This window comes from Calidris pugnax, unplaced genomic scaffold (genome assembly GCF_001431845.1).
Source record: "Calidris pugnax isolate Ruff unplaced genomic scaffold, ASM143184v1 scaffold294, whole genome shotgun sequence".
Classification (NCBI taxonomy): domain Eukaryota; kingdom Metazoa; phylum Chordata; class Aves; order Charadriiformes; family Scolopacidae; genus Calidris; species Calidris pugnax.
The window spans coordinates 228,834-240,403 of NW_015094505.1; the positions used below are offsets into that span (position 1 = coordinate 228,834).

Here is an 11,570-nt window from a genome sequence, read left to right on the forward strand (position 1 = left end):
TGCCAACAAAAAATGAGGGAAAACCGCCTATATTTCAATTATCTTGAAGTCTTACTGTGCCTATGGCCTAAAGTATACCCCTCTCACATCCGCACCCTTCCCTGCATGAACCCTGTCCCCCAGTCGTGAAACCCCAACTCATCCCTGGTGCCAGCAATTAGTCCCTGTCGTCGTTGCAAGTGTCTGGAACGGGCTGAGGGTTTTTGGAGGGGGAGGGTGGCTGCTCCCCACTCCGCAGGCACCTTGCCATCGTGGCTGTCCCGGGCTGTGTTCCCCCAGCAGACGGGTGACAAACGGGGAGGCTGGCAGCGGTGCCCCCACCCCCGACGGGGGGGGCTCTTCAAATCCTGTTTTCATTTTTGCGAAGTTTTGTGCATTCCAAGTGTAATCCTCCCCGCCAGGAGCCCTGCTATTCCCCTTACGCAATGCCTATTTTTATAACCAGAGGGAGAGAGGGTTTTGCAGGAAAACAAAGTCCCGTTTGTCTGGCCGGGCGGTGGCTGCTCGCGGGGACCTCACGGCTGGTTCGGGGGGCTTCGGGGGCTGCCAGCGGCGCGCTCGGCACCCGGGGGGCTGCGGAGGGGATGCCCCAGGTGCGGGGGCTGGGTCGGGGGACTCCCCCTCCTCCTGTCCTTGCCGGCTGCCCCATTTCTCCCAGGGCACAGGACGGAGCCTGACAACGATGCAGAGCCAAGCAGCAGCTCCAAAAGTGGCACCAAGACTGGGTGGTGGCAGGATGCTCCCTGTGCTCGGGTGGCTGCTCTGCCACCCGAAGGGCACAGAAGCCCTTCTGCCGGCAGCTGAGATTTATGGCAGCTTTTTCCCTGCAGTGGGGGTGTCACCAGGCAGCCCCTGGATGGTGGGGGTCGATCTTTGAGGTCCCTTCCAACCCTAACCATTCTATGATTCTCTGATGCTACTCCCTGTCCCATCTGCAACAGGGAGCTGGGTTAAGAGGATGGGGTTAAGAGGAATGGGGGCTCACGTCTGGGGGTGCCATCCTGCTTTGTGAAGAACCTCCCTGAGAAATATCCTCAGGCAGTGCTCAGCATGTCCCTGCCCACCCTGCCCAGTGCTCATGGGATTCCCTCTGGAAATCTTGCTGAAGTGGGCATTTAATACCCTGCGGTGCCTTGGTGTGGCAGAGTTTTGGGTAAGAAATCACCCACTGAAGGGCCGGTGCAGCCACTTCATCCCTGAGGGGAATACCCCAAGGGATCGGCCACAGCCCCTGGAGCTGGGACCCCCCCCGCTTGCCCTGGGGGTCTCTCCCAGGAGAGGGGTTCCCCAGCAGCCCCCACAGGTACAGAAAGTGAACTCGGGCTCCTGCTGCAGCTTTCCCTGTTCCAAGGGCTTATTTGTGCTGCCGTGACTTTGCCGCCCAGCCGACTCCACCAGGCTTCCTGTTTCCCAGGTGCTTGAAGGGATTTATTACTTTTTTATGCCTTTTGCAAGGCGTTTACCAAACTCTTTTGGCCGACCTTTTGGAGCTTTACCTTTAACCTGGCAGCATTTACCACCCGTTCTGGTTTTCCCATTTGGACACAGCTTTGGCTTTTTAGATGAATGTCTTCTGGCTTTTAATAGCCTCCCGTCCCCTGCAGTCCAGCCTTGCTTTCCTCCCTCTTCCCTTTGCAGTATCCTCCGGCCAGGCACCCTGCATTTGCTCTGATGTCCCAGTGGGGTCTCTCTAAAATAGCCTCAGTGCCTCCCACGAATGTTTTACCCTCTTTGTTACCCCTTTTGGTTTCTTCGTAAAAAAGCTTCTCGCTTTTGATGTAGTTCCCTTTCTGAAACGAAACACTTCTGCAATGGGTATGTTGGCTTTCATTGCTCCTTTTTTTTCATATCATTTCATATCCTCTAGGAGGATAAAGTGCTCCTGGGAGGGATTAGGAGAGGGTCTGGGGTCCCACAGCCCCTCTGGGGATGCACCCGAGCAGCAGCTGCTGTCAGGTCCCGCTGTCCCAGAATCACAGAATCTTCTAGGTTGGAAGGGACCTTAAAGATGTGGACCTTAAAGATACAGGATGTCACCCTGTTATCTGCCCCCGGAGCAGCGAGGGCTGGGACACCCCATTCTCACCCCTCTCTCCAGAGCCCCTGGGACTGGCAGCAGCAGACCCAGGGCCTCGGAGCCCGGAGTGAAGGCACCCGGCATCTGCTTGTGGCAGTGCCCAGGGAGCATCAGTGCCAGGTGAGAAGAGGGAATTTAGCATGGAAGGAACTGGAGATAACACAGCTGTAGCCATCAGCTTTAGGGCTTGCATGCTGTCAGCCTGCCATCCTGGTGCCCTCTCTGCCTGTCCCCGTGGGAAGGGAACCCCCCCGCAGGCCAGGGGTGATGGGGAGCAGCAATAGGGAGGGAAAAGCCTGGCAGCATCAGGGCAGGAAAGGGACTGCCTGGCACAGGAGGCTTCTCCAAGCAGAATGGGTATGGGAGCACTCGTGGGGCTGGCTCAGCCTGTGGGAGAGCGGGCTGGGGTAGCTTTCACTGAATTTCACTGAATTTTAGAGTTGGAAGGGACCATAGAGATCATCTAGTCCAACTCCTCTGCTGAAGCAGGATTGCCTAGAGCTTGTCAGAGCATGTTACTCAGGAGCATCCAGGTGGGGCTTGAAAATCTCCAAAGAAGGGGACTCCACACCCGTGGGCTGGGGTAGCTTTCACTGAATTTTTTTTCACTGAATTTTAGAGTTGGAAGGGACCATAGAGATCATCTAGTCCAACTCCTCTGCTGAAGCAGGATTGCCTAGAGCTTGTCAGAGCATGTTACTCAGGAGCATCCAGGTGGGGCTTGAAAATCTCCAAAGAAGGGGGCTCCACACCCTCCCTGGGCAGCCTGTTCCAGGGCTCTGCCACCCTCACCGTGAAGAAGTTTCTCCTCATATTTGAGTGGAACCTCTTCTGTTCCAACTTGTGCCCATTGCCCCTCGTCCTCTCACTGGGAACCACTGAAAAGAGTCTGGCTCCATCCTCCTTCATCCCATCCTTGAGCTACTTGTCAGCATTGATAAGGTCTCCCCTCAGCCTTCTCTTCTCCAGGCTCAAGAGCCCCAGCTCTCTCAGTCTCTCCTCATCAGGGAGATGCTCCAATCCTTGAATCATCTTTGTTGCCCTACGCTGGACTCTCTCCAGCAGTTCCCTGTCTCTCTTGAACTGGGGAGCCCAGAACTGGACGCAGTACTCTAGTTGTGGCCTCACCAGTGCAGAGTAGAGGGGGAGAATGACTTCCCTTGACCTGCTGGGTATCACTTTATGGCTGATATTGCTGAGGACAGTTTGCTCCTGGTCCCCATGAAGCGTGTGGTCGTTGCTTCATGGAAATGCCCGCAGCTGGCACCGTGTGCTGAGCCAGGCACCACATTGCACCTCCTGCCTTGCAAAGGGGGGGCACGGTGGGCAGCGTGGCAGGGTCAGGCAGCCAGCAGAGCCCTGCGCCAGCCCCATCGCCTTGGGGCAACACAGAGGGCTTGGACCTAGGATGGGGCAGAGCGGGTGGGCATGGGTGGTGCACCCCACGCGGGACGCTGGCGTCGGGCTGCCTCCCTGGTCCTGTGGATGTTTCTCTGTCTCTTTTGCAGATATTCATGAATTCTACGATCTCACGCTGCGCTCTGCGCCCCTGCAGCCTCCCAGCCCGGAGGCACGTGGTGGCACAGCCAGGCAGCGGCGTGGGGCCGGCGAGCCCGGCTCTGCCATCGCACCCAGAGAGCCCCAAAACCTCCCCGAGGTAAGAGCCTCCTCTGGCACCACGCTGGGGGGTCAGACCCTGCACCAGGAGGGAGGCAAAGGGGCACGGAAGGCTGCTGCCCACCGCAGCTCCCCCCCAGAGCGTTCCTACACCTCCCCTCTCATAGCTTGTCTCATTAATAAGGCAACTTCTGTGGTTCACAAGTGTTAATTGAATTACTCCTGATGCAAATAGCTTCTGCTCCAGCTCTGGTTCCTGCTCTGCCGTTGCAGCTGGATTAGTTGCTCCGTCTGATGCTGTCTCCCACGGAGACGTTTCGGCTCTCTGATCCAGCCACCTCGCAGGCTGCTTTTGATAAGTGAAGTAGGTTGAGTCTTTTAAGTTTCCCTATTCAGGATTTTTTTTTTTTTTTTGCTTTCCAGCTCTCAGATAATTTCTGTCTCTCTTATTTGCATTCTTTTCAATTTTCAACAGCCTTTTAAAAGATACGGCACCAGGTGGGGAGGCAGCAATTGAGCAGTGGGGTCTCAGTTATTTCAAAGGCACCAAGGTAAATAAAATTGCCTTGTGCCTTCTCAGGCCCTCTTCCCATCCCCCTCTCCCTGCCTTGTGCCCTGCCGAGGGATGCTGGGGGGTCCCCTGAACTGGGGGTACGGAAACGGGTGCAGAAATGCAGAAATTTGGGGATTCCTCCTTTCAGTGAAATAATCCTATCGGTTAAACACCCTATTTCTGCCTCGTGGGCTGAACTGGCTTCCCAGCAAATACCTGCACGGGCACCAAATTTGAGTGGCACATGGGGACGATGGAGCTGAACGATGTCACCTAAGGAGGAACACTTCAAAGGAGTTTGATGATCAAGAGCAGGGGGAGCAAAACTGCCCCCAGTCAGTGCAGGAGATAGCTCTGTCCCTCTGGTTCAGGAACCGTTTTAGTCCCATTTTTTCTTGACCCCCTTCACGCTGACAGTCCCTCTGTTTAGAGGCAAACCTGCAGATCTAGTCTGTTGTTTATGAACATACTTTTGGTGATGTTATACCATGGGCAGCGGGATGCCACTTTAGTTTTTGGGGTCTCCTGTAGCTTTGATCCACCCTCTGGTGAGCTCTGCTCGGAACAGCAACTGGTCTCTGCGGCCAGGCCAGTCTGTGCCCCCCCAAGGAGATGTGACAGTCAAGAAGGATGTTTAAAAATCAATGTAGAAGCAAGTTGGGAAGCAGCCGTGGGGCTGGTGCAGCTGGCATGAGAGGTGCTCCTGCTCCCAGGGGGGATGAGCAAAGCAGCCCGTCTTGGGGCTTCCCTGTGCTGAACAGAGCCCAAGTCTGTCAACACCATCAAACCTCTCCTCCTTTCTCCAAAAAATGTGTTTCGGGCATCTTGTGTTGCTGAAATGTGAAATGCAATAGGAAGATCACAGAATCACAGAATCACAGAATCTTCTGGGTTGGAAGGGACCTTAAAGATCATCTTGTCCAACCATCAACCTAACTGACAAAAATAGACACCCACACAACAAACAAGGAGCATCATCACTAAACCATACCTCCCAGCACCACATCAACCTGTCTTTTGAACACCTCCAGGGATGGTCCCTCAACCCCCTCCCTGGGCAGCCCATTCCAATGCCTGAGAACCCTTTCAGTGACAAAATTTTTCCTAATATCCAGCCTGAACCTCCCCTGGCACAACTTGAGGCCATTTCCTCTTGTCCTGTCACCTGTGACTTGAGAAAAGAGACCGACCCCCAGTTGGCAGCGGGGCAACCCTGGAGTCCCCCCCCCACAAGGCTCCACCATCCCTGCCGTGCCCCCGCTGCCCGTGGGGGCAATGGGATGCTCCCCAAGGGCTGTATGATCCCCCTGCACGGGGTGAAGCTCATTTTGACCCTTCCAAAAGCAGTCAGGAGGCCTGGAGGCAAACTGCCCTGCCTGCACGTCCCCCCCCTTGTCTCGTTTCAGGGTCCATGCCGGGAGGGTGAGCGGAGGCTCGGCCCGGGGGCTGGGGACGGCACGCCGGGGACGCCGCCGCGGCTGGTGAGGGTGACGGCCCGCAGGACGGAGGCACCGGCCAGCGTCTGCAGCCTGGTGCTCGGCTCTCGCAGCGCCCTGCCCCAGGTGAGCCTCCGTGCGCCCCACACCACCTCCCACCCCGACAGCCCCGCCGGCGCCTGGCACTGAGGGGGCAACAGCCGGACCCATAGCACCAACCGGGACAGTGCCAGGGAGGTGTTTTCCTCCCCTGAGGGCTGGCAGTGTTTCCAACCCTGGAGTCCCCCCCCCACAAGGCTCCACCATCCCTGCCGTGCCCCCGCTGCCCGTGGGGGCAATGGGATGCTCCCCAAGGGCTGTATGATCCCCCTGCATGGGGCAAAGCTCATTTTGACCCTTCCAAAAGCAGTCAGGAGGCCTGGAGGCAAACTGCCCTGCCTGCACGTCCCCCCCCTTGTCTCGTTTCAGGGTCCATGCCGGGAGGGTGAGCGGAGGCTCGGCCCGGGGGCTGGGGACGGCACGCCGGGGACGCCGCCGCGGCTGGTGAGGGTGACGGCCCGCAGGACGGAGGCACCGGCCAGCGTCTGCAGCCTGGTGCTCGGCTCTCGCAGCGCCCTGCCCCAGGTGAGCCTCCGTGCGCCCCGCGCCACCTCCCACCCCGACAGCCCCGCCGGCGCCTGGCACTGAGGGGGCAACAGCCGGACCCATAGCACCAACCGGGACAGTGCCAGGGAGGTGTTTTCCTCCCCTGAGGGCTGGCAGTGTTTCCTGGTGGCTATTTGAAGGATGCTCAGGCTTAGGACATCTAGCAGTCGCCTGTGCCAGGGGCTGGGTGACAGCCACACGGTCCCCTCATGGCCCAGTGTCAGCCCTCGGGGCTGGGAGGCACAGGAATAAAGAGGCTGCGTGGAGCTGGAAATCCTCCCAGCCTCGTCCCTCTCGCCCCCAGCGCTGGCACACTCCCACGTTGCAGATTTCCCTATTTTTTTTATTTATTTTTTTGTCTCTGAGCTCTCAAATGGCAGGTCCATTCCTCAGCTTAACCGGGAGCTTTTCTCTGCTCTCTCCTTTACCTGGATGTTTGGATGCGCATCGTAAATCTCAGCTTCCTCCTGGGGCCAGTGCATCGTTTGGGCCGTGCATTTTGGGGGGTGTTTTAGGAACGAGCGAAGGGCAAAATGCACTTTTGGGAGGGGTGAAGTGGCCGGGATGGATGGAGCTCACCTCAGATTTAAGATTATATGAAAATGTTGTTTTCCTTGGCACAGTTTGCAATAATGCTTCTTTGCTAAGTCAAAGTCTTCTTTCAAAATATTTTAAATATGAAAACTGCTCTGCTTCTTTTCTCTCCTTTTTAAATGTTTCCCTTCTTACCCTGGACTGCAATAAAATGGGTAACGCCCCATTTTTTCCCCCTTACTGTTCAATTTCTCCTTTTCTTCTTGCTACTCTCTCTGTTTTCAAACATTCACCAAATCTTTACATAATTTTGGAAGGGCGGGATGGTGGTTTTCTGAACACGACAGGAGGATGAGCTTGGCTGGCTGGCTCTGTTTGCCAGTAGGAGGGAACTGCGACCGCAAATGGGGGAGTCACGGGGCAAAACCCAGGAGGGGTGAGAGCCTGATCTGTCGGGAAGAGTCAGATTTTAAGGGATTTTCTTCCAAACTGTCCCAGGCTGTGGGTGGGGGCTCTCGTATCCAGCCCCAATCGTTCTGGCTGAGGGCTGAGTTGCAGTGGCTCCTTTAGCAGCAGCCACCCAGCTTTGATTTTCAGGCTTCGTGTGATGGGGAATCTGCTGTGTCCCTGCCCTGATGGTTATTTATCCTTCCCATTAAAAATCTGCGCTTTGCTGTTAGCCTGGATTTCTCTCACTTCGGCTCCCAGCCCCAGGAAATTTTGCTGCCTTTGTTTGCTAGGATAAAGGGCCGTAGCAATCAGAAATGTTCCCAACATGTAGGTATTTATAGATGCGTCTAAGTTCCCTCTTAACTTTCCCTTAGATAAACTAAACAGATTGGCTTCTTCACTCGCTCAGTGTGAGGCAGGTTGTTCCAGCCCTGAAATAATTCCTGTCATTCTTTTCTGAAGCTTTTTTTATTTTCAGCCTCCTCCTTTCCTGGCCTGTGTCGCTACGGGTCCCGAGCTGGTCCTCGGTGCCGGTGCTTTGGGGGTTGCCCATCCCTGGGGACCACAGCTGCCAGCCCAGAGATGGGGGTCACTGCCCCGAGCGGGAGGAGTGGTGGGGACCCAGGTGGGGAGGACAGGGCTCTGGGGGTCTGGGCTTTGGCAGGGGTCTCATCTGCAGCCGCTTTCATCCCAGAGGATGGTCACTTCACAGCCTGGCTGTGGGCACCTGGAGGGGACAAGCCGTTGGGATGGTGGTGCTCAGTGAAGCTCCTGCCTGAAGCTTTCTGTGGAGACCCAGAGGCTTTCCTGGAAACTGGGAGCAATCAGTGCTGGGGTGCTGCAGGTTCCTCTGGGATGCTGAAGGCTCCTCTGGGGCAGCAGCACCAGGATATGGGATAAAAGCTGGGATTCGAGGGCCTTTGACACGGTGGTGAGCCTCTTCCCCAAGATGTCATCTTCATGGCTGAACGCAGCCTTTGCTCCAGCAGAGCAGGAGTGTCTCCAGCAGTCCCCCGTGGCAACGCTCTGGACCATGACTCAGATTCAGCCGTGCCTGGGGACATCCCTCACCCCTGCATGAAGGCACTGAGGACACCTCAGCTCCTGCCCAGCATCACCTCCTGAGTGGGTTCTCAACAGCCCCAGCGTGCAGGACAGCATCTGGGCTGGATAACCCAGCTCCTGCCCACCTCCGTGGTGACCCCTTGCTCCTCAGCCTTCGGCGTGTGCTTTTTGCTGCAGGCATTTCCAAAGTGGGTTTCAGGAAAACACTCGAGATGGCAAATGGGACTTGGAAGAATTGTTTCTTCAATAGGTGATATTTCATGCTAGGGCAGGAGGGCACCAGCTGCAGGGCAGAGCTTCTTCTCCCCCGGTGCTATCAGCCTAGAACAAGAGGTGCAGCGGACACCCTGCTGCTGATAAAAAGCAAGATGAGGAACTGGCTTGTCCTGCCTGAAGTAAGTGTCGTTCTCTTATCGCATCCGTCAATGTCAGTAAGTTTTCTGTTGTCCTGGCTTTGTCCTCCCCGCTGCCTGCAGCTCTCCTGGCAGTGAGAGCTCAGCACAAACCCCCCTGACCTGCTTCAGCCGGGAAGGCACACGAGAAATAAATCACCTCTCTGCACAAACGCTTCCAGGAACAGGAAATTTTCTGTCTGCTGGCAAGGATACGCCTGCACTCCGAGTGCAAATGCTGCTGCAAAGGAAGTGGGACCAGTAAATAGAGCAGCAACATGTGCTTCCTGCCGGCAAGGCTCCGGGGCTGGAACCATCCCTCTGTAGGAAAGTGGGTGTTCAGCCCTCAGCAGGGTAAGAGCAAAGGGATCTGGAGAGCTGCAATGCCCTGGTGAGGAGCTCAAGAGGCACAATCCTGCCTGAGGTCTGGGGTTTTGGGGGGTTTTATCTGCCGAGTCCTCCATTCCAACCTTTCCCCAAGCCCCAGAGGGGCTGCTCAGGGCTTGTGTGCGTCTGCAGCGGGAGGACCCAGGAGGATGCTCCCCTGGCCGGTGCCAGGGGGCTGGCAGGAAGGCTGCTTCTCCCAGGAACTGCCCTTCTCATCCTGCGTGCGGGGAGCAGAGAGCAGCCAGCTGTGGGGATAAAGGGCAGAGGAACAATGCCGCTGATGAGCAGAAAACTCCGCGCCTGCGAGGAAGCGCTGCGCTTCCCCTGCCACCCTCTGCTGCCTCCCTCTGACTTCATCCCTGTCATCCTGCCAGCGCCGTGCCACCGCTCCCGCCTGGGATTGGCATGCCCTGCGTGCCCTGCACTCGCTGGTGACTAGCAAAACCTCCCTGGTGACTAGCAACCCTCACTGATGACTAGCAACCCTCACTGATGACTAGCAAAACCTTGCTGGAGACTAGCAACCCTCACTGGTGACTAGTAAAACCTTGCTGGTGACTAGCAACCCTCCCTGGTGACTAGTAAAACCTCGCTGGTGACTAGCAAAACCTCACTGGTGACTAGTAAAACCTCGCTGGTGACTAGCAACCCTCGCTGGTGGGTGTGCGGGATGGTGCTGAGCGTGCCCGCAGCGTGCTGAGCTTTAGCCCTGCTGGATTGAGGCCAAAAATGTCCCTCAGGGCTGGGACCCCAGCCCAGCTCTCCAGAAACACCCTGGCAGGATGGGTAGGAGCCCTCCCTGCTGCACCCGCCGCAGAAGAAGATGGGTCCGTCTGGCCTCATAACCCGCAGCTCAAGTGCCGAAGAGGTTGGCGGAGCTCCCCGGGGGGATCTGGCAGGGAAGGGCAGGCCGTGCTGCTGCGCTCCTCCTTCTCTCCAGTGCTTTTTCCTTCTCTCCCCCTCGCTGGTGGGTGTGCGGGATGGTGCTGAGCGTGCCCGCAGCGTGCTGAGCTTTAGCCCTGCTGGATTGAGGCCAAAAATGTCCCTCAGGGCTGGGACCCCAGCCCAGCTCTCCAGAAACACCCTGGCAGGATGGGTAGGAGCCCTCCCTGCTGCACCCGCTGCCGGAGAAGATGGGTCCGTCTGTCCTCATAACCCGCAGCTCAAGTGCCGAAGAGGTTGGCGAAGCTCCCCGGGGGGATCTGGCAGGGAAAGGCAGGCCGTGCTGCTGCGCTCCTCCTTCTCTCCAGTGCTTTTTCCTTCTCTCCCGCTCTGCCTTGGACCGGAGGGAAGGGCGTTCCCGAGCTCTGTGCCTCTGCTCTGGCTCTGAGCACCAGCAGCGGGGTGATGCTGCTGGCGTGTGGAGGGTGCTGCAGCTGCAAGAAACACCCCCTGCGAGTTCCCCGCTCCCCCCCTGCCCTGCCTGCAGCCCCCTCTCTGTTGTAGCCCCCCCCTGCCTGCAGCCCCCCCTACCCTCTCCTCTGCAGGGTGTGGGAGAGGGGAAGCACCAAGCAGCCGTATCGCAAGGAGCATCAGGGAAATGAAGCAGGTCCCCAAGGTGGGAGAACGTCTGACAATGGATGCAGCCTCCCTCAGAAGACCCCCCTGTGAGGTTGCACGGTTGCCCATGCCCTGCTGTGTCCCCCCCTGCCCCGTGTCCTCTCTGTGGGCTGGCAGGGCAGGCCCCCAAAGCCATCGCTGCCGGTCGAACCAGCCACTGCTTGATCTCAGCTTGAGCCCCACAGCACCAGCCCTGTGACCCCAAAATCCTGGGAAGCAGCTAACGCTCAAGCAATAGGAGCAGAGGAGAACCAGCTCCCAGAGGGACCCCCCCCTCTCCCCGTTGCATCCCCGTGCACCTTTGAGAGCGTGTTTAATTTTAGGCGAAGCGGAGAAGAAAAGGAGCGACCCGCAGCCCAGAGGCCCTGGCCAATGCCCCGGTGTCACCAGAGTGGCTTTGTGGCTGGAGGTCACTTCAGGGCTCTGCCTTCAGCTGCTCTCCAGCAGGTTTGTGTTTCGACCTTGCAGACAGAGGCTGGAGAGCTCCAGCGCTGGAGCCAGGAGGGCGTCTGCAGCCCCACGCTCAGCCCGAAGCGTGCGTCAGCCCCACACAGCAGGGACAGCCCCCTGCCCCGTCTCCCAAGGGTGCTGCTCCTCCAAGAGGGCTGTGTCAATCAGAGCTGTCACTTCGGGGGATGTTTTGGGGTTGAATGGCCTCAGCTTTACTAGAGGCTCTTGCTATTCCTGCTGCGGAGATGAACGAGGAGATGCTTAGACCTCAGTTCTCCCAGCTCAATATTCAGCTTCAGCAAAGGATGGAGAAGTCAGTAGAGCCACCAGGCTGTCACACCAAAGGCTCAGGCGTGGCCAACTGTTCCTGCTTTATTTCTGTCTAAAATGAGGGGCAAAAGCAA

At 57.4% G+C, this 11,570-nt stretch overlaps 1 long non-coding RNA gene across 1 annotated transcript in view; it reads left to right on the top strand.

The window, feature by feature from the left end:
- The window catches only part of LOC106900862, a 13,721-nt gene extending 7,773 nt beyond the window's left edge, over positions 1-5,948 (top strand). The window contains exons 3-4 of the long non-coding RNA XR_001414212.1: positions 3,586-3,734; positions 5,654-5,948. This is a non-coding gene — a long non-coding RNA (uncharacterized LOC106900862). The remainder of the gene's footprint in view (positions 1-3,585; positions 3,735-5,653) is intronic.
- The last annotated feature ends 5,622 nt before the right edge of the window (positions 5,949-11,570 follow it).